This window comes from Loxodonta africana, chromosome 14 (genome assembly GCF_030014295.1).
Source record: "Loxodonta africana isolate mLoxAfr1 chromosome 14, mLoxAfr1.hap2, whole genome shotgun sequence".
NCBI classification, from domain to species: Eukaryota; Metazoa; Chordata; class Mammalia; order Proboscidea; family Elephantidae; genus Loxodonta; species Loxodonta africana.
Window position 1 is genome coordinate 70,608,427 of NC_087355.1, and position 27,290 is coordinate 70,635,716.

Here is a 27,290-nt window from a genome sequence, read left to right on the forward strand (position 1 = left end):
AACAAATAGTCAAATATAGGATATTATTCTCAAAGAGACACATACAAGAGGGCTTAAGTCTTTCTCAGTTCATATAGAAGCATTCATTGTTTGACTCCTGCCACCTCCTGCCCTCATCACCCAACCACCTCTTGGTACCCAGGGTTCACACGCTAGCCAGAGCGAAAAACTGTTTAGGTCTCTGAACACCCGTGTTCTCTCCTACCTCTGATCTTTTGCACAACGGGCCACCTCTGCACGGAAACCTTTCTGGCAAACTCTTCCCTACATCCTTTAAAACTCAGTTCAGGTAAGACCTCTTTCTGGAAGTCATTCCAGACTCCTCAGGCATGACTTCCTTAAGCTCCAAGTATGTTATGTGGTGATCTCCACTGATATCATCAGCATCAGGACCATAAACGTGATGATGGTTTATTCTATGCCGAGCTGTGCTGATCATCTTACAAACAAGTCTACAGGCTTGATGCTTCAACAATTTGCCAGCAGGCTCCTCACTGTCGCAAATAATCATAATTTCTTTTCCTTGGGAAAATGCAGTAACTATTTTAGCAGCTATATCCTAACCTCTGAAGACAGGAAGTGAGTAAGAGGCAGAAAGGATGTTTGAATACTCAGCTCCTCATATGTTTTCATTCTTTTCCTAGACAGACAATCATATGTGAATGGGCCTTTACGTCAAAAGGCAGGAAGTACCTCCCTCACTTATCCTTTTACAGGTATTACTGGAAAATAAAACTCTATTATTCCAGGTGTAGCTTGGGGCTCAGTAAATATGCAGTTAATTCTCAGTGGCAGAAGCCCAGGGTCACAAGGCTTTTCCAGAGGAAACTACATTAAGTAAACGAAATATCATTACCAAGGGCAGGTACAGGACAGGTCTGAGATTTTTTTTTTTTTCAATCTACCCTGGCTATGCTGTAGACCCAAAACAATGCTAGAGGCAGCTGAGGGGAAGGGAGACGGGGAGGGCAGACTCTGAAGCATCAGGGTCCACGAAACTAAAAAAAAAATTTGAGTACCTGCTATCTTGAACATGCGTTAAAAGCTTAAAACATTTCCACATGCACGGTATCATTTGATGCTTACGGTCATCTCCATCAGAAATACGCATAAACTAAAAGGTTTTAGGAATCTGACTGTGTGTTTATCTGCTTGCAACTTCCATGACCCAGGAGGCAAAGCCTAACAACTTTCCCCATGAAGTTCTCCCTCCTCCCCAAACACACACCAGTGACTAGTTGCTTTAAGTGGGTTATGACTCATGGCGACCCCATGTGTGTCAGAGTAGAACTGTGCTCTATAGTGTTTTCGGTGACTGATTTCTCAGAAGTAGATCTCCAAGCCTTTCTTCGGAGGTGCTTCTGGGCAGACGTGAACCTTCGGCCTTCCGATTAGCAGTGGGGCATGTTAGCCATCTGCACCACCATGGACTCCGAATACCCCTCCTCCCCCCGCCACATACACATATTCACAAATACATCTTGTTCAACAAAACTAATGCCTATAGGATTCACCTAATATACTGGATTTTCTCCTAAAGGTCAAACTTAGATTGGCTTTGCCTGAAACTCTTTTGGGAAAGATTGCCAAGAACACGATTAGGATGCCAGACAGTCCAAAGCAAATTTCTTGGATCTGACTGTCAGAGCCATGAGAATAAAAGCTCCCAAGTATTTCTCTAAAACTTCAGTAGCTTTGCTTGACTCTAAGCGGTCAAGATAGAACAAGTTTGTTTTTAAAAGAGGTAGGTACGGGATAATGGTGAGCACATCAGCAAATGGATAAAACTTTTGACAATAAATAAACCCACAGAAAAGTTTAACAATAAAAAAGGTGGGAAAATTGATGCCCAGAGAGTTCAAGCATCTTACTTTAAGTAAGCAAGAGACCCAGACATTGAGTCTACAGCTTCTAAATCTAATTTGAAAGTCTATTTCCCCATAACCAGGCTGTAACAATACAAGTGGTTTGGATGGCATGGAGACACGGGCTAGAATACTGCCGCCGATGAGCAATCATTTGCTATCGATGCTGAGCAAATCCATGGATCTTGCGGAAAAATTAAATCGGCAAACATACTCTGAAACTATATCAGAATTCAAATCATCAAAATATTCAACGTCATCAGAAGGGAAAAATCTAAACATAGTATAAAAAAGGCTAAAAAAAAAAAAGGACAACCCCCTGGCATGTTCGATGGAAATAAAAAGAGGTAACGGAAACACAAACATTGTGATAAATGAAAGGGTAAAACCTGCCAAAGCTGGAAAGTGTATAAGGTATGAACCTGTCAGAGGAGGAAGACTCAAATATTTTCCACTAAATAGAAAAGTGGGGACTGCATCCTGCCAAAGGTGGAAAACCTGTAGGACCTGGAAAAACAAGGCCGTCCTGTTGAGTTCCCGCTCTCACAGGTTTCAATGTACAACAGAGATAAAAATAATACTAGTTTTGACAGCTTTATGATAATAGATTTGATGACTTTGATTAAATTCACAAATCCCTATAAAAATAAACTTACTAAAGTTAACCTAAGTAGAAATAGAAAGCCTGGTTAATCCCAGTATCTTAAAAGGATGGGGGACAAAAAAGGAATGGAAGCACTTGTTAAATTTTCCCCACAAAGTCAGAGTCACAGTCAGAGTTTATTAGTGAATTCTACCAAATAGCCGAAGAATAGATGATTCAAAACTTAATCAAGCTATTGCGGAGAATGGAACGAGAATGAACCTCCCCAATTTATTCTATGAAGCTATTATAACTTTAATAACAAAATCAGGAGAGGAAAATTTCAAAAAGGAAAATTGCCATTTATTTCACTCATAAATTTAAAGGCAAAAATCCTAAACAAGATATCAGCAAGCCAAGTCCAGTAATATGTGCAGAAGACAGTACAGTATGATTATTTGTTTACTGCGAAACTGGTTAAACACTGTTGTTTGTTATGTTGTTGTTGTTAGGTGCCGTCAAGTCGGTTCTGAATCATAGTGACCCTGTGCACAACAGAACGAAACACTGCCCGGTCCTGCGCCATCCTTACAATCGTTGTTATGCTTGAGCTCATTGTTGCAGCCACTGTGTCAATCCACCTCGTTGAGGGTCTTCCTCTTTTCCGTGGACCCTGTACTCTGCCAAGCGTGATGTCCTTCTCCAGGGACTGATCCCTCCTAACAACATGTCTAAAGTATGTAAGACACAGTCTCACCATCCTTGCCTCTAAGCATTCTGGCTGTACTTCTTCCAAGACAGGTTTATGCCAGGCAGTTACAGTAAAACAAAAAAGACCTCGTAAACCAGAAATAGAGAGTAACTTCATTAACTGGATAAAGAGTAACCATTAAAAAACAATTGACACCAAACATTCTAAAAAGGGAAATGCTGAAAGTATCTCCTTGAAAATCAGGACCAAAATACTGATACCCATTATTTCCTCTATTCAGTATTTTACTGGAGGTGCTAGTCAATGCTACAAGACAAGAAGGAGCACCTAAAAATATAAGGATTGAATGGTTAAAACAATAAACTAATGTATGAATGAATAAGTGAGAGAGTGAATGAATGAATGAACAGATAGTAGGACAACGCACCTAGAGCTCACTACATCTAAATTTTCATCCTGGCTGGGGTCCTAATTCTCTGTGTGGTTATGAGCAAATCATTTAAACTCAACTGTTCTTAAGCTTCCTTATCTTTACAACTAAGGCTTTTAACTACCTTGATTAAGTAGACAGTGATGTCTTTAAAAGGGCCAGAGAATAAGGGAAGAAGGATAGGTTGAGAGGATGAGAATGAACTATTTCAGTTTTGGAGATACAAGGTTTGAGCTATGGGCAGAACATCCATGAAAAGACAAAGGTAAGCAGGCAGTACAATTTTGGGTGTGAAGCTTTGACGAGTCATCAGAGCTTGACCTCAGTCTTCATGGAAGGTTGACGCCATTGAGTAATGGCCAACGCTGAGTGTTAACTAAACATCTGGGATTTTACATGGGTTACCTCTTCTAATTTTCACAACAACCTTGTATGATGGGATCACTTATTATTCCAAGTTTACAGATGAGTACACTGAGGCACAGAGAAGTCAATTAACTTGGCACAGTGGTTAAAAGCTTGGCTGCTAACCCAAAAGTCAGCAATTCAAATCCACCAGCTACTCCTTAGAAACCCTATGGGGTAGTTCTATTCCGTCCTATACGGTCGCTATGAGTCAGAATTGATTTCGATGTCAACGAGTTGGGTTTTAAGACCTACAGTCTCAATCTGTTCCACTCAAGCCTTGATTGGAATCCAAGGCCCTTCCTTTTTAACCTGACTTTTGGAATCAGATCTAAACTTGTACAAGTTACTGAAGTTCTCTAAGCCTCAGATTTCTTCTCTAGTTGTTGTTAGCTGCCTTCGAGTTGGCCCTTACTCATGGTGACCCCATGTTTTACAGAGTAGAACTTCTCCATAGAATTTTCTTGGCTGTTATCTTTATGGGAACAGATCATCAGGCCTCTTCTTCCACAGGGTCACTGGATTTCGAACTGCCAAACTTTCAGTTAGCAGTTGATAATGGGTTGTTATGTGTATTAAACTAGATAATACATGTAAATTGCCCAGTATTTTTTTTTTTTTAAAGTGTACTATAAACGGTAGTTTCCTTTGTGCTTTCAGCCCAAAGCAAACCTCCCAGGGACAGACCTGAAGAACAAGGACAGAAAGATCTGGCAGATAAGGAACACCCTGGAGCCTCTTTAGGGGTTCCAATTTTAGTGACAGCAGCCCTGGTGCCGGACTGGTTAAGCGCTCAGCTGCTAACCAAAAGGCCTGTGGTTTGAACCCACCAGCTGCTCTGTGGGAGAAATACGTGGCAGCCTGCTTCCGTAAAGGTTACAGCCTTGGAACCCCTACAGGGCAGTATTACTGTGTCCTATAGGATCCCTATGAGTCGGAATCAACTTGATGCTCAGGAGTATGGTTTTTGTTGGTTGCTTGTTTAATCTTAGTGGTATTTTCTTACATTCCATGTTATCCATATTCCCACCATCCTCCCACCTTCTCTGCAGACATCCTGGAGCCAAACAAAAGGGAAAAGGTAAAGATCAAAGCTGAGGAGGGAAATAGTCTTGAACTGAACAGATGACTTAAACCCTTCCTCCTGATCTCAAACACCGTCTATGCTCTATGATCTAAACTTGGAAGCACAGAAGGAGAGGGAGGACGTTGTGGGTGTTGTGAGGGGAAAGCCTAAGCTAAACAACAGGAAGCTTACTGGGTTACTCGAGAACGATACAGTTTAGATAAAAGATAGACTTCCGAGTTAAACCAGCCTGGCTTATGCTCTCATTCCTCTACCAATGGAGACATGGAACATTACCTGGCCTCCCTAAGCTTCAGGATCTGCAGCTGTAATAACACAAAACTCACATATTTTTTCCAAGTATTTAAATTGCATAATATTTAACACACATTCAGAAATGTTCTAAAAGGCGACTTTGCTTAAGCACCAATATGAATCTCAAAACAATCACTGGAAATATTTTAGGGTATATCTGCTTGTACTTAGAGAAAAATCCAAAGCAAAAACCTTTTGGGCTCATGTAAGGGACAAACCACTGGGACTCAGCTATTCATTGGCAGAGACCCAAGCCAGAGTTTTAACGAGCCCAAGGCCATAGCCTTAAAAACATCTCAGGTCGACTGTGTAATTCACGATGTTGCTTCTAAAACCTGTTGCCGTCGAGTTGATTCCGACTCATAGCGACTCTATAGGACAGAGCAGAACTGCCCTGTAGGGTTTCCAAGGAGCCACTGGTGGATTTTGAACTGCGAACCTAGCAGCCGTAGCTCTTAACCACTGCACCACTAAGGTTTCCGATATTGCTTATGGACAAGTGTTAATATACTGATATGTTTAACTGACTCTAGTATGAAACGCAACAGTTTCTACAGGTTGAAAGAGGACTTAAACTGTTTCCATGTAAATAACACATAACTATTGCATAATTGAAAAAAAAAAAAAAAAGGCCATGTTTAAAAAGTCTTTATACGCTCTAACTTTTGTTTCTGTAGGGCAAAGTCCACCCAAGGCTTCTCTGAGGCCAGGTTCCTCTGCTCCCCACAGACCAAAGCTTAAAGGTGGCTAAATGGGAAATTCTGGCTGTGAATTACTCTCATCATCCAGGTGGGCGTGCAGGCTTTCCTACGTGCCACGCTCACAGTAGCTGCAGGTGTAGTCTTCAATCTAAAATGAGAGAGTTTAAAATATTTCTAGATGGAAAAATATAAAGGCTTTACTTTCTAACAGGCTCCGAACTTTTAAGTTCTTCTTTTTTTGTTTACCTGATAACACTTATCTAAATATATTACCTTGTTGGACAAGCCTATACAAGTCATGCAGAATTTGCGACCTGAGCAGACTCCAGAGAGCTCTGAGTTGATTTTTACTGATACACAATCAAATATTTATAGTCTAATATCTTATAGAAAATATGCTATCTATACCAACAGAGGCAGAACCTGAAAAACAAACTTTTGCCCTCAAAGCAGTTCATCCTGTTTGTCATATATAAAAACAATTCTTCCCTTCCTTTTTTCTTCTTTTTTTAATTGTACGTAATTTCCAAACTCTTTTAAATGAAATCGTCTGCTTTAAGAAAGTCTACCCATATTAAACTACATAATATACTGATTACTTCCAAGAATGCTTCCTTCCAGTTCCACCACTGTCATTTGCAAACACTAAGACGTAATTCAGTGAATCATACCCAGAGTTCATGGAATTGTAGATTTATAAGTGAATTACACTTGGAATGAATTTTCTACCAGAACTTGGAAATACAAGACATTACTCACTCAAGAAATGAGGTAAATACAACCCTAAATTGTTCAACAATGTCTGCTGCCAAACAAGGAGGTCAAGGAAAGAAGCATTGGAACTACTGAATCTTAGCTTTATATGCATTTTTCTAATATGATGATAAATTAATTATGTAACTACTGGTAAAGTTACAGGAGAGACAAAGATTTCACATTGTAAGACACTGTAATGATGTGGTAAACATGTTAACACCACAGAAGCATTTCTTCCTCCTTTAACCAAGGTTGTGAATAATGGCAAGCATTCATTGATAATTCATAGACACATATGAACTGTCCATCAATTATCACATTTATGCCTCATGACAACCATATTATTAAGCCCATTTTACATTTGAATAAGGTTTACTTGCCCAACATCACATGTGTAGTAAACTGTGGCATAGTAAATTGTGCACTATCCATTATCCAGTCTAAGAATATCTGTATTTGTATCTGGCCTCCTTCTCTTTCCTCTTCCCAGTACCCATTTGTGTTTTCAGACACCCATTTTTATTGCCATGAAGAAAAACATATGAAAATGTATTTACTCCATAGTGTTATAAACCTTAAATATTATGATTCTTGGAATTGTTTTAGGATAGAAAAACCTGGACTTACGAGTTAGGATCACCTGGGTTGTGGTACAGCTCTCTTTCTGCTGCGTGGCAATGGACAAGCCATTTAATCTTTCTATATACACCCAACCACTATAACCACCCACTGCCATTGATTCCAACTCATAGCAACCCCATAGGGTTTCCAAGGCTGTAAATCTGTAGGGAAGCAAACTGCCACATCTTTCTCCTAGGGAGCCACTGGTGGTTTCGAACCGGCGACCTTTCAACTAGTAGTCAATTGCTTTAACCACTGTGCCACCAGGGCTCCTTATAAATCCAACAGAAGTAATAATGTTTAAATTGAGGCATAATTTACATAGCACGAAATGCTTAGATCATGAGTGTCTCATTGAATCAGTTTGACTGAACGCATATTAAGACACAGAACGCTTCTATCAGCCTAGAAATTCCTCTCATTCCCTTCACAGTCAACCCCTACTCCTCTGAGAGGACCATCATTCCTTCTTCAAAGACTCAGACCACATCACACTTAGATATACTTCAGAATATAGACTAGAAAGACAAAACTTTAAATGAATAGGCTTTTAGAAACAATTGAATCTGGTATTTCCCAAACTGTATTCCATGAGTGTTAGAAAAAAAATTGGCAAATCCTTTATTTTATATTTTCTCTTGGAGAGGCACAATGCACATCAGCATATTAAAGGCTCTCAGAAGTCTGGCCTGAAAGGCAACCACTAATCTGATTTCTGAGTTGATTTGCTTATTCTAGAATTTTCTATAAATGGAATCATATGGTATGTACTTTTTTGTGTGTGTCTAACTTTTTTCACTTAGCATCATATTTTTGAGATTCATCCATAGTCTAGCATGTAATAATAGATATTACTAGTAACAATAACGTGATGTAAGCATTAAAAGAAATAAGGTATATTATTACCCTTAAAAAGCGCCACCCAAAAAAAAGCTATTATTATTCAAAAGTGGGAACCCAGAGCAGGAGAGTGATAAAGCCAAGAGGAGGATTATCTAAATCTATCATAGGCTAGAGTATACCGTATTTTAACGCGAATAATGCATGCCTTCTGCATTTGTTTGCAGGGCCTGTCCTTCCTCTTCAAGGCACCCTCACAAGCACTGCCATGGGAATCCTCTTCCACATGTTGCTGTGAAAAAAATTAGCATAGCGCATTTATGAAAATATCTCGAGGCTATCAGGTGCAGCAGGCAAACAAACGCAAAAGGCGTGTGTTATTTGTGTAAAAGATGGTTTTCGGAAAGGAGTTTATTATTAGTGTCTCACATCCCATGCCAGAAATATGTGTATTTGACATTTTTGGTTAAATTTAGTTGAATTGAGCTTAATAGTCCAGAAATTAATTTTTACCGTGCAGAGACGCCAAAAGTATATGTCTTAGTTATCTAGTACTGCTAGAACCGAAATACCACTAGTGGATGGCTTTAACAAACAGAAATTTATGTTCCCACAGTTTAGGAGGCTAGAAGTCCAAATGCAGGGTGCTGGCTCTAGGGGAAGGTTTTTTCTCTCTGTTGGCTCTGGAGGAAGGTCGTTGTCTCTTTGAGCTTCTGCTCCTGGGTAATCTTCATGTGGCTGGGCACCTATCTTCTATCTCTGCTTGCTCACTGGCTTGTTTAATGTCTCATATCTCAAAAAAGAGTCCTGGTGGTGCAGTGGTTAAGCATTCGACTGGTAACCGAAAAGTCGGCAGGCAGTTTGAGCCCAGCAGCCGCTCCACAGAGATTTTGCAGTCTGCTTCCAAGATTACAGCCTTGGAAACCCTATGGGACAGTTCTACTCTGTCCTATAGGGTCGCTATGAGTTGGAATAGACTTGAAGGCAAAAGGTTACATCTCAAAAGAGAATGATTTAAGACACACCCTACACACAAATACTATTTCATCAACATAACAAAGAAAACCTATTCCTAAATGGGATTATAAAGACAGGTATAAACCCAAAAACCAAACCAACTGCCACTGATTCTGACTCACAGCAACTCTATAGAACAGAGTAATACTGCCCCACAGGGTTTCCAAGGAGCGCCTGGGGATTTGAACCGCCAACCTTTTGGTTAACAGCTGAACTCTTAACCACTATGCTACCAGGGTTTCCTAAGCACAGGTGTAGGGGTAAGGATTTACAACAGATAATTTGAGGGAACACAATTCAATCCATAACAGTGTCCATCTTCTCAGTATATTTATGAAATACTCCCTTTTACCCACCATGGAGATGGAGCCACACTACGTCAGAAGATTATATTTGAGAGACCAGCAGGTAAAAAACCATCTGTAACACTTGCCTCCCATAGGAGTCAAAGCTCTTGCTTTCAGTTCTGGCCAGCTGTGTAATTCAATTTTTCCAAAGGAATTGGAGCCTGGCCCTCACAAGTATGATACCAATACTGCATTTTTCACGGAAGGCAATTTGGCCACAGAACACAAATCCATACTCCAGAAGGAAAAAGAATCATCGAGCCACATAGTTAAGTCCCTTCTTTCTGGCAAAGGCAATCTTCATTAAAAGCAGGAGCTGCAAGTCTAAGTTGGGAGCAGGCACCATGCTGAAAGATTATTCCCAAGATTCAGTCTTAGAGGGTGAGGTGTAAACATAAATTCTGAAAACCTTAAGCAAAAGGTTTAGGAGCCTTTGTTAACTAAACTAACAGATCAGCTTTGGAAATGACCTCTCGTCCAAGTGGCAACTTGGGCAAGAATGGTGCCTACAGGGAAGCATCAAGATATATAAAATTTATTAAGATATCACAGAGGAAGGTATCATGTCACACGTAGAAGAAGGTATAGAAGGAAATCTTCTCCAGGTTACTGCAAGCCTGTGGGTGTATGTTTCCATCCTGCTTCCTGCAGAAGCAACATCTGTTCTTACATTCAACACGAGCCACCTCTGATATTTATTGTATTTGCTGGATGCTGAAGGGATCTGAAATGTTAAACCTCTTGATCTGTCAGCAGTCTTGGATTTCTGTGAAAAGATGAGCCATATAATAGCACAAATTGGAGAAATTTAACATGTCCCAAAGACATAAATCACTATCACTGTGGAATTCTCCTTCAACACCCACCCATAAAAGTTGTAAAAAAAAAAATATGTCCAACCTTTATCTTACAGCTTTCTTTTCCTTTTCTTCTACTTGCATTGCACCACCTCAAGGTCATTCAAAGTTACTCAGTCTTGATTTTTAACCCATTCACTTCCGCAAAACAAACTTAGCCTAAATGCATGAGAGTCAAAACATGCCTTCGTCTCTTATTAAGCATACGATATCCCTGGGAAGAGTCCATGAGCGGTTCGAACAGTTAAGCGCTTGACTGCTAACGGAAAGGTTGGCAGCTGAAACCCACCCAGAGGTGCCTCAGAGGAAAAGTCTAGTGATCTGCTTCTGAAAGGTCACAGCCTTGAAAACCCTATGGAGTGCAGTTCCACGCTACAATACCTGCGGTTCCCTTGAGTCAAAACCGACTTGAGGGCACCTGGTTTTTTTTTTTTTTGTATCCTTGGGAAATAAGAAGAGAATTTGGTTTATTACCTTAACTGTTAATAAAGGACAAATTGTTTATATTTAAGTGTGTTTCACACATTATTTTCACCCAATACTCAAATTTCTTGGTTCTTATTTATTTATTTTTTTTAAATGTAAAGGTGGTAGTTACTCAACAGAGCCCAAAAAACAACAGCGAATCAGTTTGCATCACAGGAGTTGTGCATCTGGGGGAGAAAAGGGGTTGAAAGAGAGAAAAAGACAGACTTGGGTTTCAGGATTTAAGTGTCCCTATTAAAGGAGCGATAAAATAAGATGCCTAGAAGGCATGACAGACAAAGACAGTGAATAAGACTTGAAATTTCTATGCAAGATTGCTTGCGATGCCAAGACTGAAATGGAATTACTTGGCTCAGACCACAGGGTACCATTGCCAGAGCTGAAATGACAGGTAGGAGAGGTGGCAATCTTCTCCTTTCTTCCTCCTTTCTTATTTATTAAGCATCCCCTTTATTCATGATACTGTCCTGCTTGCACAGCAATGTGGGAAATTTTTTGAGAAAGTAATCAAGGTCTGGGCTAATCAAAAAGCCAAATCTCTCTAACTTATCAAGAAGCTGGGGCTCCTGGGGGAAGCAATGAAGAGAACCAGCTGATAGTAATCTGTGAAGTTCCCATTTACCTTGGGAAATTCCTTCAGGTTTAATCCAGATGACAACTCCTTAGTCTCCAGAGAACCTCAGGCATACATTTCTTGGTGAGTCCTAATGGATGGTTTACTAGACTGTGGGCTCCTTTTTTAGAGGAAGAAACTTGGGTGTTTCATCCCTGTTGAGCCCATAGTTGGTGCCCAGTAAACATTTAATAAATGTATGAATGAATCAAGAATACATTTTCTAATCTCAAGGCCATTCCGCCACAGACCGACTGCCTGGATGAAGGATGAATAACATATTCTGTGCAGGATTCCATTATTATTATTACTACTATTATTATTGACAATTTTCACTCGCACTTCAATGTGTTTTCACGTATTAGTAACCTTAAGTTTTAAACCCGACTTAAACTATTCACATAAAATAAAGTGTTATTTTCTTCACACGCTCACACAAAACTGATTCTGTAGTCAATATTTTTGTCAAAAAATCCTATTTTCTGAAGGGCAATACTAGAAGCTTTTTTATCTACTGCAGCAGCTGGCTTTGCAATGACACTTCACATCCTCCCTGACTTGGGAAGGACGCTGAAGGTTAAGACATAAGTCTCTGTTTTGGGACAGTTGAGGATTTCAGTAGGTAACAAGGAGAACTTTTAACATTCAGAAATGCCCACACTTACAAGCCATGAATCCCCTCTCATTGGAGGTTTCCCATGGAGGGTGGATGCACGTTTGGCAGCATGTTGTAGAGGAACTGGGCATCAGATTGATGTTCAGTTTAGATGCCCCTGGCCTTCTCTTCCACCTGAAATTCTATAATTTAATGCTGCAGAATTGGAAAGCAAAGTTTTTACTACTACTATTAAGTAATTGTGGGACTACCAAATAATTCACCTGAGGGACAAACGCCAAGAGGAGTGGAGCCCGTGCTCCTCAGAAGGCCAGTTTTCTCACTCATCTCACAGCGGTCCTGTGGTTCCTGTGGATTTTCATACTCCAGCCAAGGGAGCCAATCCTTTTCACAGAAATTCTTAGGTTCCCTTACATGATCCTTTTGTTCATAGCACAAGGTCCTTTAGCTTGTCACCTGACTCATCCCTCCTCAGGCATTCTGGCAGATCACTGTTTCCCCTTGAAAGGTGTTTCAGCCTTCCTGTGCAAACTCATCACACGCCTGTAAGAGGCTGCCCAGGAAAACAGCAGGCAGACTGATTAGAATGCTCCCATTCTGATCCTCGGGCCACTAAGGACCTCGCTGATAATGGAAATGCAGTTTCATGTTCCTTTCAGCTCTGCCTAGACGATATGAAGTATCACCTGCTATCATCACAGAGCCTGGGACGCAGCCCACCGAGCCCCACTCAGATGGGCCTGCTCTATATTAAGGCTGTTCTCCCACTGCACAAGTCGAGAACTACACCACCGAACCCTTGCGGAGAGGCAGCCCACGATAAAGGAATGCTTGGGTGACTCCAGTCGTCCAGAGCACATGACTACGTTCCTGCTCCTCAGCTGCTCTTCTGCTCCGACTTTGCCACAACACTCCCTCTCCAATCTGGGCTTTGCCGATGGGGATGCTCCACTAGTAAATCATGCTAAGCCTCCAGAGCACCGAGGTTTGCCTTTCTCCATATGCGGACGTTTCCAGCTGCTGGAGAGGCGGGGAGAAGTCTGAACAGTTGACTTGCACTGTCAGATTGGTCCCTCCTATGGGGCAGAGGTTAAGTGGCCAAGTGTGCCCTGTAGGTGGGAAGGGAGCCAGGGTCAAGATGGTTGTTTTATTGTCTTGCCCCAGACGCAGAAACAGGGCCGGGGCAGAAGTTGCTTATTGAACCCCCACATTTAAAAGGAGGATCTTCAGGGCAATTTTGTTGTTGTTGTTCCTGTTAGCTGCTACTGAGTCAATTCCAACTCATGGCGATTCCACATGTGCAGAGTAGTGTGTCCTTTTGGAAGCAGATCACCAGGCCTGTCTTCCGAGGCACCTCTGGTGTGTTCGAACTACCAACCTTTTGGCTAGTAGTTGCGTGCTTAACTGTTTGCACTACCCAGTGAGACCTCGGGCATTTTTAAAGAAAACAAAAGTAAAACATAAAACAGGGTCCCCTTCCCTCAAATTGCTCAAAGAAGAGAGCAGTAAAGTAAGTGACTGAGGAGAGACAGGTTTGAGGTGGAAGAGATGATAGACATGTTCCCATCCACCATCCTGACCACTGCTGCCCCTGAACCTGGCAAGAGAGGCCACGGCCCAGGCTCCACAACCAGAGGGTTTGCTCTGCCTCTTCTCCAGCCCCAGGCTTCCTTACAGAGAGAGGAGTCCTCCAGTCCCAGGGGACATGCCCAGTTGGAGTGTGTTCCCTCCCTCAGTACCTGGAATGTCCTGCCCAAATGGTCTCAATCCCAACTCCAGGGCATGTGAGGATCCCAGCTCCCTGCCTGTCCTCCTGCGGGTGGGTTGTACCCCAGTCTGCACACTTCTAGCCTCAAGGGGTGGCCAAAGGACAGAGGTTTTCGGGGGAGGGGTGGATAAAGCTATGTAGGTTGGGGTATCCACACACGAGAACATGAAGCAACTTGTAAATATGACCCTGTTTGGAAACAGGCATTTCTTTTGTTATGTTAATGAGGTCATGGGGAGTACAGTGGGTCCTAAACCTAATTCCTTTTGCGTGGTGTCTTATAAAAACAGAAAACAGATATGCTATGAAGACATACACGCACAGTGGTAAGAGGCCATGTGAGAATCCACCTATAAGGCGAGAAATGCCAAGAGATGACTGGGGCTGTCAGAAGCTGAAAGAGACACGGAAGAAACTTTCCCTAGAGTCAAGGCACTGATTTGGACTTCTAGTCAGACAGCATAGCCCTGCTGGCACCTGAATTGATTTCTTGCCTCAAGAACTGTAAAAAAAAATAAATTTCTCTTCTTCAAAGTCACCCATTTGTGGTAATTTTGGTACAGCAGCACTAGGTAAACTAAGACAGGTAGCCTCCCTTTTTTTGCAGGTCTTACAGACTGATTCGACTTTCAGAGGATGTTAAATCAGTGGTTTCCTAGCTGAATTCTGGAACACCCTAGGGTTTCATGGAACCCTAGATTTCTATAAAGCATGTTTTATGTGATGATGCAGATATTTGGTAAAGATTACATATTTTAGTGTAAATTTACTTTCGACTATTAAAAATAATAAAAGCGGCACATATATATACACAATCCGTACATAAAAGTGTCTTACATGAAACTTTACCATGTTGTAACACACCAAGGTTTTGACTGCTGCTACAAGACTAACTCATGCTTGGGCAGACTCTGAAAGAAAGCTTCTCCTGAAGCACGTATTTAGCTAATTGCAGTGCCATCCGTTCATAATGACGACCACTTACAAACACGTACCTGTGTGGACCCAGATCCTCTCACTACCATATACTCAAAACAAGATGCAGAGGCTTATATAAACCTGCACCTGCCATCCCTAACTTCCAATTAAAAATTGTTGTCTAACCAAAACAGACTTCTACTCTAATTGGCTGACTTCTTAATAAGTAAATGTGATAAAGTCACACTTATAAAATAAATTTATACAAATATAACCTTAGTGCCATTTTTATTTATGATATTTATTGATGTTCTATATAGATTTTTTTTTTTTTTTAATAAGTCATGGTTAAAAATGTTTGAAACTACTGGTTTAGATAAAGGTGGATGGTGACTTCAAAAAGACCTTTCTGATCTGATTATTTTATTACTTTTGTTCCAATCATGTCAGAGAAATAATACTTTAATATGGAAAAGCAGTCATGGTTATATCGTTAAATGAAAAAAATCAAGTTCAAAACAGCTACATACAGAATAATATTTGATACACACAGACACACCCCACATATTATATACTTTTAGACAAGACCAAAAGTGTATATGCCAATGATAAACTATACAAAAAGCCAATTAAAATTATTTTTAGAAAATAAAACAAGAGAAACATGACATTTCCTCAATGTAGTAGGACGGGTGTAAATGAATGGAAGAGTAAGTAATGTGTGAGACGATCCTGGGGTGTGCTGAGTGCACTACGTGCATTCTTTCATCCACGCCTCCCTGGTTGCTTGGCAATGAGACACATGCACATAAGCTGTGAAGTGGCTGCACAGCTCTCTGGTTATGTGCACTGGCTTAGACAAGTGGGCTTGTTGTCGTTGGGTGCTGTCGAGTTGGTTCTGACTCACAGTGATCCCACAGGACAGAGCAGAACTGCCCCATAGGGCTTTCTTGGCTGTAATATTTATGGAAGCAGATCACCAGGTCTTTCTGCCATGGAGCTGCTGGGTAGATTCGAACCACCAACCTTTTGGTTAGCAGCCGAGCACTTAACTGTTGTGCCACCAGGGCTCCTTAGACAAGCAGGCAACTGGGTCCAAATCCCATTCTATCCCTCAAAAGCTGCATATCCTTGGGCAAGATACATGGACTCTCTCAAAACTCAAAATTTTCTCATCTACAACATGAAGAAAACTAATACATACCCAACAGGCCTATTGTAAAGAAAATGAAATGTGCTTAAATCCCTAGTATCATGCCGAGCGCATTCTGAATGTCCAACAAATCAGTCTTAGAAGAAATACAACCTGAATGTTCCTTGGAAGCAAGGATGCCGAGACATTGGCTAGCTTATTTTGAACACGTCATCAGTAAAGACCAACAACTAGAAAGGAACATCATGTTTGGTAGAAGGCCAATGAAAACAAGAGAAACCCTCAATGAGTTGGATTGACACAAGAGACACAACAATGGATTGAAACATACTAACAAAGACTGCCAGGAGTAAGAGCAGATTCAATGGCAGCTGACAACAGCAACAGTATTACTATTACTAGGAACGATTCTGCTACAAAGTGCTCCTGACCTAGTAGGGAAGGCAGACATATGAACAGATAAATTATACTCCAACCCAGTTATCACTGATTTAGAACCATGGACATGTTTTCTGGAACTCAAAGTAGGCGCATCTGATGGAACTAAGGAGTCTAAAACACATGCTCATGAAAGGAAGTGATAACTGCAGGCCCTCCCTGTCAAGAGCTTTTGGGTCCCTGTAGCTGGAGAGGAAACCTACAGAAGACAGCAGAGAGCAGAAGGCTTTGGTGATCCTTTGGTCTTTCTGTTGTAGGTTCAGCATGGGTACCCTGCAAAGACACCCTGTTTTGGGGATGCTGAACAGTGATGTGGCCAATGGCTCAAGCTTAGAGATGAGTGAGAGCCATGGGCTCAGGCCTGCCTGCTTTAATTAGCTCTAGTTGGAGGACATTTCTTCAGTGCTGCTGTAGTACACGGAGTCCCATCATCTCATGACACCTCTTAATTAAGCAGGAGGACATGTCTCCTGTAACTCTGAGAATAAAGTTCTCTCCATACACACAGGCATCAAGCTGAGCTCCTCATCCCACACCACATTCCAGCCTTCAAACTCTCAAAGATATTTTTAGTAGTGAATCTCTTCTAGGGAGCAGGGAGTGGGGAGAAGATGTGAGTAATTTGATGGAAAGGAAGCACTAGATTTTAAAGACATAGCTGCAAATGAGCTCTCGATATCTTGCAAAATCTCTAGCTCAGTGGAAGATTTGAGTGTCAGAAGCCACTTTCTTTTTGGCTGGTGTTGTTTTGATGAAATGTAAACCAGGTAAGAAAGATAAGGTTCAAGAAATTGGATATCAGTTAGGGAGAAATGCAGAGTGGCAGAATTGCTCCGTTGAATTAGGAATATAGCAGACAGAGATGGGGATGAAGAGAACAGCAAGGAGGCTAGAAAAGGGACCACGGGAGCCAGTGGGATGAAGATTTCAAGGGAAAGTGTGAACGGCAGCAAAGCAAGCTAGGAGGTGAAGTCGAAGGGCAGCTAAGTCAGAGGACTTAAGAGTGACATGGCAGCTGTTAATGGGGCTTCAAGCCACATCCCTTCGACCACCTCTGACTTGAGCCACTTGTGGCTTCAGCTGCAGCTGTTGTGGCCAGTTTCCATACTGAGAGCTGCCCATCTTAAGACCTCTCAGCTCCTCTGCCTCAGAATTTTCTCCAAAGCTGCAAAACTCATTCAGCCAAAGGTAGAGGAATTGATGCAAGGCTAGGACGTGGGAGGTAGGAGAGGGTGGTGGCAAGATCAGGAGTTAGTGGATAATACTTCAGCCTTCAAACTTATGGAGAGACATATAGATGCATTCTGAGAAATTCCCCAAAGGGTCTCCCATGATATTCAGCCCCAGTTGCTCAAAATGGTAACCAGCTCAACTGTTGTTAGTTCTCATCAAGTTGGCTCCAACTCATAGCGACCTTCTGTATAACAGAACAAAACGTTGCCCAATCTTGCACCATCCTCATGATCACTGGTATGTCTGAGTCCATTGTCGTGGCAACAGCTTAATAGTGCACTCTGTATGGACTGACGCTTTCACCCTGTATCAGTCATCTGTCCCTAATTCTAGCTTCTTGAGATCGCCTCCCAAATAAAATACCCACACCTAGGTCCTTGTCTCAGACTCTACTTTCAGGGGAAATCCAAACTAAAAGAGGACTGAAGGAAGTAAGTTGGTGTCAGCAGCAGCCACAAGACAAAAAGAACAGATTGTATGTCCATGACAAAATTCTACAACACACAAAATTAATCATAGTAACATAAGGCTGAAAGGAATCCTAAGACACTGTCTGGTCAGTCTTGTTACCTTAAGCCAGCTACTTTATCATGCCAGGCAGGAGACTCTTTCTTAAATATTGCTATGTAAAAATTCCTCAATACCATTAACAAAATCTATGAAGCTAATAATTATCGTTATCACTGATATGAAATTAGACTACTGGTGCCAAAAGCATAAAAAAAGATATCACTATTGAGTTATTAGAAACCAATGTCATCAATCTGATAGAAACCATGTGGGAGGTGAGCATGCCAGAATTCAGGTCAGTTACTCATTATATTGAAACTACCGCCTTTCTCCCTTCCCAACATCAGTAAGGGATTCTGTTTTTACCATGTGCTTAGTGGAAACCCTGGTGGTGTAGTGGTTAAGGGCTATGGCTGCTAACCAAAACGTCAGAAGTTCAAATCCACTGGGCACTCCTTGGAAACCTTACAGGGCAGTTCTACACTGTCCTATAGGGTCACTATGAGTTGGAATGGACTATAGCAATGGGGTTTTTTTTTTTTTTTTAAAAGACAGGAAATAAAGCTTTCCCTGCTCACTGGTGCAGTATAAGCCAAACTATTTTGCTCACCCTTAAGAACCCTGTGTTCATTCAGTTTGCAAAATCTATTTGCGAACACCTACGTTTCTAAAAAAATCATTAGCTACCATTTAAACACATGAATCTTATTCCAGTCTCAGATTCCCAGGGACATCAGTGGGTATAAATTCTACTGGATGAGGATTCGGTTTTTCGCTCCGTAAAGAAAGAGAACCACACATTTCTAGAACACAGCTATTCTCTTGATAAATTCACCCTCCATGGATTCAATTCCTCTCTCAACCCGGGTGTCATCTGTGCAACTCCCCACATTATTCAAATGGCAGAATAAGTTTATGAATTAATTTCAGATCCCATGGAAGTTGACGGTGAGAATTTTGAAACAGACTCCTTTTTAAAAGAATCGTTAACAAGGAAATCCATTCTTCAGCAGAAAGAAAACAGTTCTATCAGAGTTTTTTTCATGGCGCATAAGGAAAATTTATGAGTTTTAAAAGGGAGAGTAGAACTGTTATCTGGACTATTTCTGGCAGTGCTATGGAATGAAGAAATCTGTTCAAGAGCGACAGTGATGGGAATGCACGTAGCTGGTTGTAATGGGCAATGGTCCTGCAGTCCTGTATCCAAGTGGCCCATGCTGGCCATGCGGAATAGTGGTGGAAATTAAACAGTCAAAAAACATCTGAAACTGGAATGCTGACAATGAAGCGTCCTGGCATTACCAGCACTAATAGTCTCATAGTCAATCTGCGGCGCTCCTCTTCAGCTTAAATAATGTTTGCCAGAACTCTCAGTCAACGCTTTTCTCCGCTTCTTTTTGCATTACGCTGCAGGAATTGTAGGGGAGCCTGCTGAGATCAAGAGACAAAAAGGCACAGAGGTTCTCCTAGACACAAGGCTGGAAGGCCAGGGTAGGAGAGATCAGAAAATGTACAATACAAATGGTCCAACACAGGATAGAACAACATGAGATCTTGGACATGCGGGGGCAGAGAGAGATTCAAGTCTTGTTATTTGTATTCACAATAAGTCAAAATTTGCAAAAAGCTACATGAAGCTTCAGGGACGTGCACTGAGAGAGAACTGGGCTGAGATGGTAACAAGCTCATAGTTTTCCCGGTGGTATCTATGGGCTGTGTGTACAGAGTATCAAGTGACCTGATCCAAACGAGAGCCAGGACAGTGGTGTTAGGAGTATGCACGTTGGTGTTGAAGGGTCAGGGTTCAAGTCCCATGGCTGACGTTTACCTGTGTGCAAGTTACTTTACAGCCTGAAAAATAATGGCTATAAATGTGATCATGTGCCTGGCATATAGTAACACTCAGTACACGTTAAGTATTGCCACTTTTAGAGAAGAGGAAAACTACTACCAGATTTTTTCCCAGTATGTAGAATACTGCAGAAACATCTAGATGAAGTAGAACCAAATGACTGCACAGGAGATTCCGACAGATAACAGAGCAGAGGCTTCTATTGTTGCCATGTAGAATCCTCTATATGAGTCAGGGGCTTCCTATAAGAATCCTCAGGCTTGCTGATTACTGGGCAAATTAATGGCTAACAAATTCTGCGTGTGTCTGATTCCAAGTCCTGTGCTCTTTTTGCTACAATACAGAGTTTCCTACTCTAGCAAAAAAGAACAGACGGGAATTAAGAACTCCAGCTTTCTGGGCAAATACTTCTGGGCTTTAGTGTGCGGTGGTATCACCGTACAGAATCACGTCCCTCCCCTGCCCTTCTTCTTGCCTGTTGCCTTTATGGATTAATTTGCTACAGAAGATATTTACTCCTATGTGATGGATGAATCAACTCAAGGACATCTTTTATCTTTTTTTTTTTTTTCCTTTTATGTGCTGGACACTGTCTTTTTAAAAGAAAATTCTATTTTTCAAGCAAGGTGCAGAATCCTGTAGTGTGTTACTTTGCGGGAAAGATGTACAAGTATATAAGTGCTTACACATACCTAGAATATCTCCGGAAGTATACAGAAGTGACTGGTGATGGTGGGTGCTTCTGGAAGGGAAATTGGGTGAATGAGAGTGGGGACCAGAAGTGAGATTTTGGCACTTGTGCAATTTTGGACACCATGCATGCATTAAAATTATTTTTTAATCATATTTTGCTATGTAGCTAAAATTATAATCATGATTAATTATGCTTACTAGCTCTATGCTCCATCTGCATGAATCTATGCTTATCAAAGAGCCCAAAAATGAAAGTCTTGCTGCTTTGGGAGCAGACTCAGGAGCAGGGCAGGAACCATGCCTGCTATCATCACTCTCACAGAACAGCAGGCCTACTGAAAAACATTACTCTAAAGTGAAACTTGGTTTATTAAATACAACCTTTCCACTAAAACATTTTTAAGCAGAGAATGGGGTTTAGTATCCTGGGGCTCTGAATGCTGTGCCTGCTAGCCCAGCAAACACCATGCCCCAACAGAGATTGCAAAAACAATCACCCCAGCTCACCACACAGCAAATGTGCTGCCAACGCTATCACCAACCCTACAGCAACGTTCCTTACAGAGATTCCATTTCATAAACCCAAGTGTATAACCTATTCAACCGAACTGAGTGCCAGGAACTGTTCTACTGAATTCTAAGAGGTGAGCTGGAAAGAGACCTCAAAATGTGTCTTTTAATTTTGCAACAAATGGTTTTACAAATGGTACCCCTACTTCCATCTCTTAATGTTGCACACACGCACATACATATACATGAACATATATGTAGTACATTGTGGTTGGGATCACTGGGGTGGACTGGAATCTCAGTTTCATCACAAGTCAAGTGACCCTAGGCGAGTTACTAAATATCTCTGAACTTTAATTTCTGAAAAGTGGGAATAATGACACCTATCTTTCACGGTGTTTGAAGATTTTAAATGGTATATATAGAGACAGAGAGAGAAAGATAGCACTTAGCACAGTGCCTGTCATGGGGTTGCTTAAAAAAACAATAGCTAAGAAGAAAATGTAAAAGTTTTCAGTTAAATGAATAAACTACATTTTTATAAACCCAAGTCAAATGATACTCTTTGAATTTGCTCAAGGGGGAAAAAAAAAAAAAGACAATGTTTAGCTCTGTCTTTTTTTTCTTTCACAAGTCAAAGACACTATAAAACCACAATATTCAGGAACCACACATGTTCAATAAAAAGAGAGAAGCTCCTTATTTTGAGACCCCCAGGGGCAAAAGGTGGCCAACAGCAGAGCTTTAGAAATAAGATCAATATCATCCCTCTGGGGCAATTTATGAAATTCTGGACGGATCAGGTTTGGAAGAGACAACTTCCGAGACTTTTTGTCCTGATTGCTTAATATTTCATTAGAAAAGGTTAGAGTCTTTCCCTTACCAAGAGATATAGAATATCAATGCAGGAAAAGACCTCAGCAATTGGCCAGACCTCAGGCTCATTTCATGGGGGAGGAAACTGGGGCCCACTGAGAGGAGAGACCATGAATCACTCAGCAAGCTAGTAGCAGACCCGGAACCAGATGCCAGGCCCACAGATGCCCACGGCAGATCTCTATCAGGGCAGCCCAGTGGTTACTAGCTACCATGGGCCTAATGCTAGCTTACCATCATGACTTGTTGAATTTTTAAATTCCTCTAAAATGAACATAACTGAAAACACTCAGCGTTCCCAAATGCTGTATAATTTCTGCAGAGGGGACGAGTATAACCATTTTATTTTATTAAAATGGGGGGACCGTTTAAGCACTGAGCAGTGTTTCAAAACCAAGGCCTCCTCTGACAGCCATATGTGGCAATTTGGCTCTTTTCAAAAGTTGTTTTCAAGATGTTAATCTCTCCACGAGGGTATGGAAATTAAAAGTTAGAAATCTCAAAACCTTTGTAAAGAGTTTTATCACTGACACTTTCAACAGGAGATGGAGGCTGTGTTCTTCAAAGTGCTGAAATGACCAGTTGCTAAATTAGCTACTTTTTTTAAGTTTTCTTGATTATTAAATATCTTCCTAGGTTAACTTCACTCACTTCTGCAACCTGAGCCACTAAGAGGAAGACAGCATTACAGCATACGGCTTAAAAAAAAAGGGGGGCAGACAGAATGACTTTAGCTGTCTCGAGCAGAGTTTACTTACACTTCAAAGTAGACTTTTCTGGTTATTCCTCATGTTTAACCAGAAGAGCAGAAAAAAAAAATGTCACTCTGAGGATGTGGGTTCTGGGTTCTTATGCATGAAAGGGTTTCTTTTCCTCTTCAGATCAATATACCATTCACTTCAGTTGATCATTCGTACATTGAACAAAGGAATATTTTATCAACAGGGAACACAGCTTACCTAACAGTCATGAGTCAACTTTGTCTGCCTATGCTTTAGGGAGCTGATACTTGGGGGTAAACATATCTGTTGCAAGCAGCAACATTACTGGAGTGTATTCATTAGAGTAATAGCTATTAGGCAGTTATCAAGAACGCTAGTCCACGTGACAAACCCCTCAGCAGTGAAGGAGAAAACCAATTTTATCCAACAGGCCCCGACTGGGAATAAAATTATATGTATGCAAACTATAACGTAGACAAATGTCTTCTCCGAGAAACGCTCACAAAATGAAAAATATGTGTGCTCATTTATTTGGGAATTATTGGGTGGCCTGTTCCTTTCCTCTTCCTGGAGTGACTCATCAAACCTGAGGGGTCACTTTGTAAGGTGGAGAATGTCTACCCGTGTTAAAATTCGGGCTGTGGTTTTCAGCTGAGGGACGGGCAAGGGAGCCTTGGCTGGCACCTGGTGGTACATGCCTACGGGTCTGCACCACTTTCCCCCACCTTGGCTCTGTCCTCAGCATACAGCTCCACTGAATCGCAAGGTCCAAACTCAGATTTTCTGATTTCTAAGTAGTAGGTCTTGTGTAAACTCCCATTTAACCAACCAAGTAACTTTTCTGTTTCTTCAAATGCCTTCCATAAGGCATTTGCTGGGTGGGCATCCCAAGCTATTTTGTCACTTTAAAGAGGGAATGGAGCATGGGTCTGCATCTTTTGTTAACTAGGTAATGACAAACAATTAGTTTAGGTTAGAACTATTTGTTAGGTTAGGCAAATACAAACTACCACATCCCTCCCATCTGAAGGCTTCCATCCCTAAGCCTTCAGGATTTTCATAAATAAGACACCTAAGGAATGCAGGAAGATGATGGTATAATTTCACTACACACAGCACTTGTCAACAGTAAAGCAAACGCAAACTGTTTAAACTCCAGGATCCAGTAGTCACTATGGAGCAGTAGGCACTGCCTAACGGAGGAGTAGGCTTGTATAATTACTTTATTGTAATCACTGGTTGAGCATCTGACTTTAAGCTCTGTAAAGGAGGATACAATATCTGGCTTGTTCAGACTATATCCCCAGGATTGTAGATTTCTGTAAGGAATAATACCAACCTCAAGGCTTACTGTGAGGAATTAACTAAGATCAATGAACACAAAGACCTTAGCACAGTGCCTTGAACATAACCAATATTCAATAAAATTCTGTTGAATAAAAATAATAGAGGCATGCAAAGAGAAGAAAGAAGGCTTATAACTTAAGAAGTTCAAGTCTCTCACCAAATTTTATTTGCATAATAATCATAAAAGCTAGGGTAGTTCTACTCCATCTACTCTGCGTTGCTGTGGGTCAGAGTCGACTCCATGATACCTAACAACAACAGGTTCGTATCTCACTTTGGCCACTTAGCAGATGTGTGACCTTGGACAAGTTATTGAGCCTTTCTAGCTTCAGTTTCCTGTTCTACCAAAATACTAGTACCTACCTCATGCAGCTCCTTTAAGTATTAAATGACATAATACAAATAAACCACTTGGCACAGGGTCTGGCACACCAGGGGAAAAAAATCATGAACGCAAACACTTATTGAACACTTGCCATGTGCCAGGCTGTATGTTACCTTACTTAGCAACTGACGCCAACTCTTGCTGTTTGCTACCGGCTGCTGTTGAGTTAACCCCAGACTCATGGAGACCTCAAGTATGTTGTTGTTGTTATTAGGTGCTGTCGAGTCGGTTCCAATTCATAGCAACCCTATGCACAACAGACCGAAACACTGCCCGGTCCTGAGCCATCCTTACAATCGTTGTTATGCTTGAGCTCATTGTTGTAGCCACTGTGTCAATCCAGCTCATTGAGGGTCTTCCTCTTTTCTGCTGACCCTGTACTCTGCCAGGCATGATGTCCTTCTCCAGGGACGGATCCCTCCTGACAACATGTCCAAAGTATGTAAGACACAGTCTCGCCATCCTTGCTTCTAAGGAGCATTCTGGTTGTATCTCTTCCAAGACAGATTTGTTCGTTCTTTTGGCAGTCCATGGTATATTCAATATTCTTTGCCAACACCACAATTCAAAGGTGTCAACTCTTCTTCGGTCTTCCTTATTCATTGTCCAGCTTTCATATGCATACGATGGGATTAAAAATACCATAGCTTGGGTCCGGCACATCTTAGCCTTCAGGGTGACATCTTTGCTGTTCAACACTTTGAAGAGGTCCTTTGCAGCAGATTTGCCCAATGCAATGAGTCTTTTGATTTCTTGACTGCTGCTTCCATGGCTGTTGATTTTGGATCCAAGTAAAATGAAATCCTTGACAACTTCAATCTTTTCTCCGTTTATCATGATGTTGCTCACTGGTCCAGTTGTGAGGATTTTTGTTTTCTTTATGTTGAGGTGCAATTCATACTGAAGGCTGTGGTCTTTGATCTTCATTAGTAAGTGCTTCAAGTCCTCTTCACTTTCGGCACGCAAAGTTGTGTCATCTGCATAACGCAGGTTGTTAATGAGTCTTCCTCCAATCTTGATGCCCCGTTCTTCTTCATATAGTCCAGCTTCTCGGATTATTTGTTCAGTATACAGATTAAATAGGTATGGTGAAAGAATACAACCCTGACGCACACCTTTCCTGACTTTAAACCAATCGGTATCCCCTTGTTCTGTCCGAACAACTGCCTCTTGATCTTTGTAAAGGTTCCTCATGAGCACAATTAAGTGTTCTGGAATTCCCATTCTTCACAATGTTATCCATAACTTGTTATGATCCACACAGTCGAATGTCTGTGGCAGATGTCAGGGGAGATGCTATAAATATGGTTTTAAAAAAAAAAAAAGTTGCTGTCAAGTCAGTTCCAACTCCTGGCAACACCATATTTGTCAGAGTACAACTGTGCTCCATACGGTTTTCAATGGTTGATTTTTCAAAAGGTTCCAAGGCAACCCTGGGTGGATCTGAACCTCCAAACTTTCAGTTAGTAGCCAAGCACATTAACCAATCATTTGCACCACCCAGGGACTCCAAACATATGGCGGAGGGGGGCAGTATAAAGAAAAGCTAGGAGCCAATGCACATGGATCTGTCTACCTCAGAATTCTATCAAGAGCTGATTTTGCACAAGACCCACAATTCCCTGGTTGGAAATAACATTTTCATGATATATATTGGAAGGCCAAGAAGGAGAAAGTAGATATAAAAAAGCTTCACAAATACCTTCAACTGAACCAGCCTGGATTTTATTACAGAGAGCCTCTCCCTTGTCCAAGGCTCCCCAGGGATTGCTAACCATCCATTAATATGCAAAGGCTGATGTGGTAGGGCCAAAACTTTGAAGCCTTAGATTCAGGAAGCTGGAGGAAAATTAAATGCATTTCCTTCCCAGAAATCCTTCTGATTACATTACCATACCTAAACCACAGGCACATATATCTTTTTACACAATATCCTAATCACACCTGGATGAGGTAATCATTATCTCTCACCTGTGTCTTAACCCATCACCATTTTAATGTTTCTCCTTCTCTCCCTCTCTCTGTATCATGCAATCCAAATTGAAAATATCAAATGGTTTAACTGTTCATAGACATGTTAGCATGGTGGAGTGATAGCTGAGTTAGGGACACAACTTCTATTCACCCTGTGACCTTGCACACCATTGTTGTTGATGCTGGTGGCTGTCAAGTTGGCCCCCAACTTGTAGTGACCCCATGCACAACGGAAGGAAACACTGCCTGGTTCTGCTCTAACTCCACGATCAGATGCAGATTGGATCACTGTTATCCACAGAGTTTTGCCTCCGTGAATTGTTTTTTTCATTCATAAAATAGAGACATTAGAAATAAATGTTTTCTAAAATGATACTGGTGAGAAGTGTGCTTCTTAGCTCAAGTAGACACATGAGGCTGTGTGGGCAGCCCCTGTCTGGAGTTGAGATGAGAAGGCAGAGGGGGACAGGAGTTGGTTGAATGGACATGGGAAGTACAGCGTGGAGAGAAGGAGTATACTGTCCCATTTTAGGGAAAGCAACTAGGGTCACATAACAGCGTGTGTATAAGTTTTTGTATGAGAAACTGACTAGAATTGTAAACTTTCACTTAAAGCACAATTAAAAAAAAAAAGAAAGAAATGTTTTCTACATACCAGGGGACGTATATGCTAAATTCTTT

The 27,290-nt window shown here is 41.3% G+C and overlaps 1 protein-coding gene across 4 annotated transcripts in view; it reads right to left on the reverse strand.

Moving 5' to 3' along the window:
* The window catches only part of SNTB1 (syntrophin beta 1), a 255,140-nt gene that overhangs the window by 156,415 nt on the left and 71,435 nt on the right, over positions 1–27,290 (reverse strand). The window lies entirely within an intron of this gene.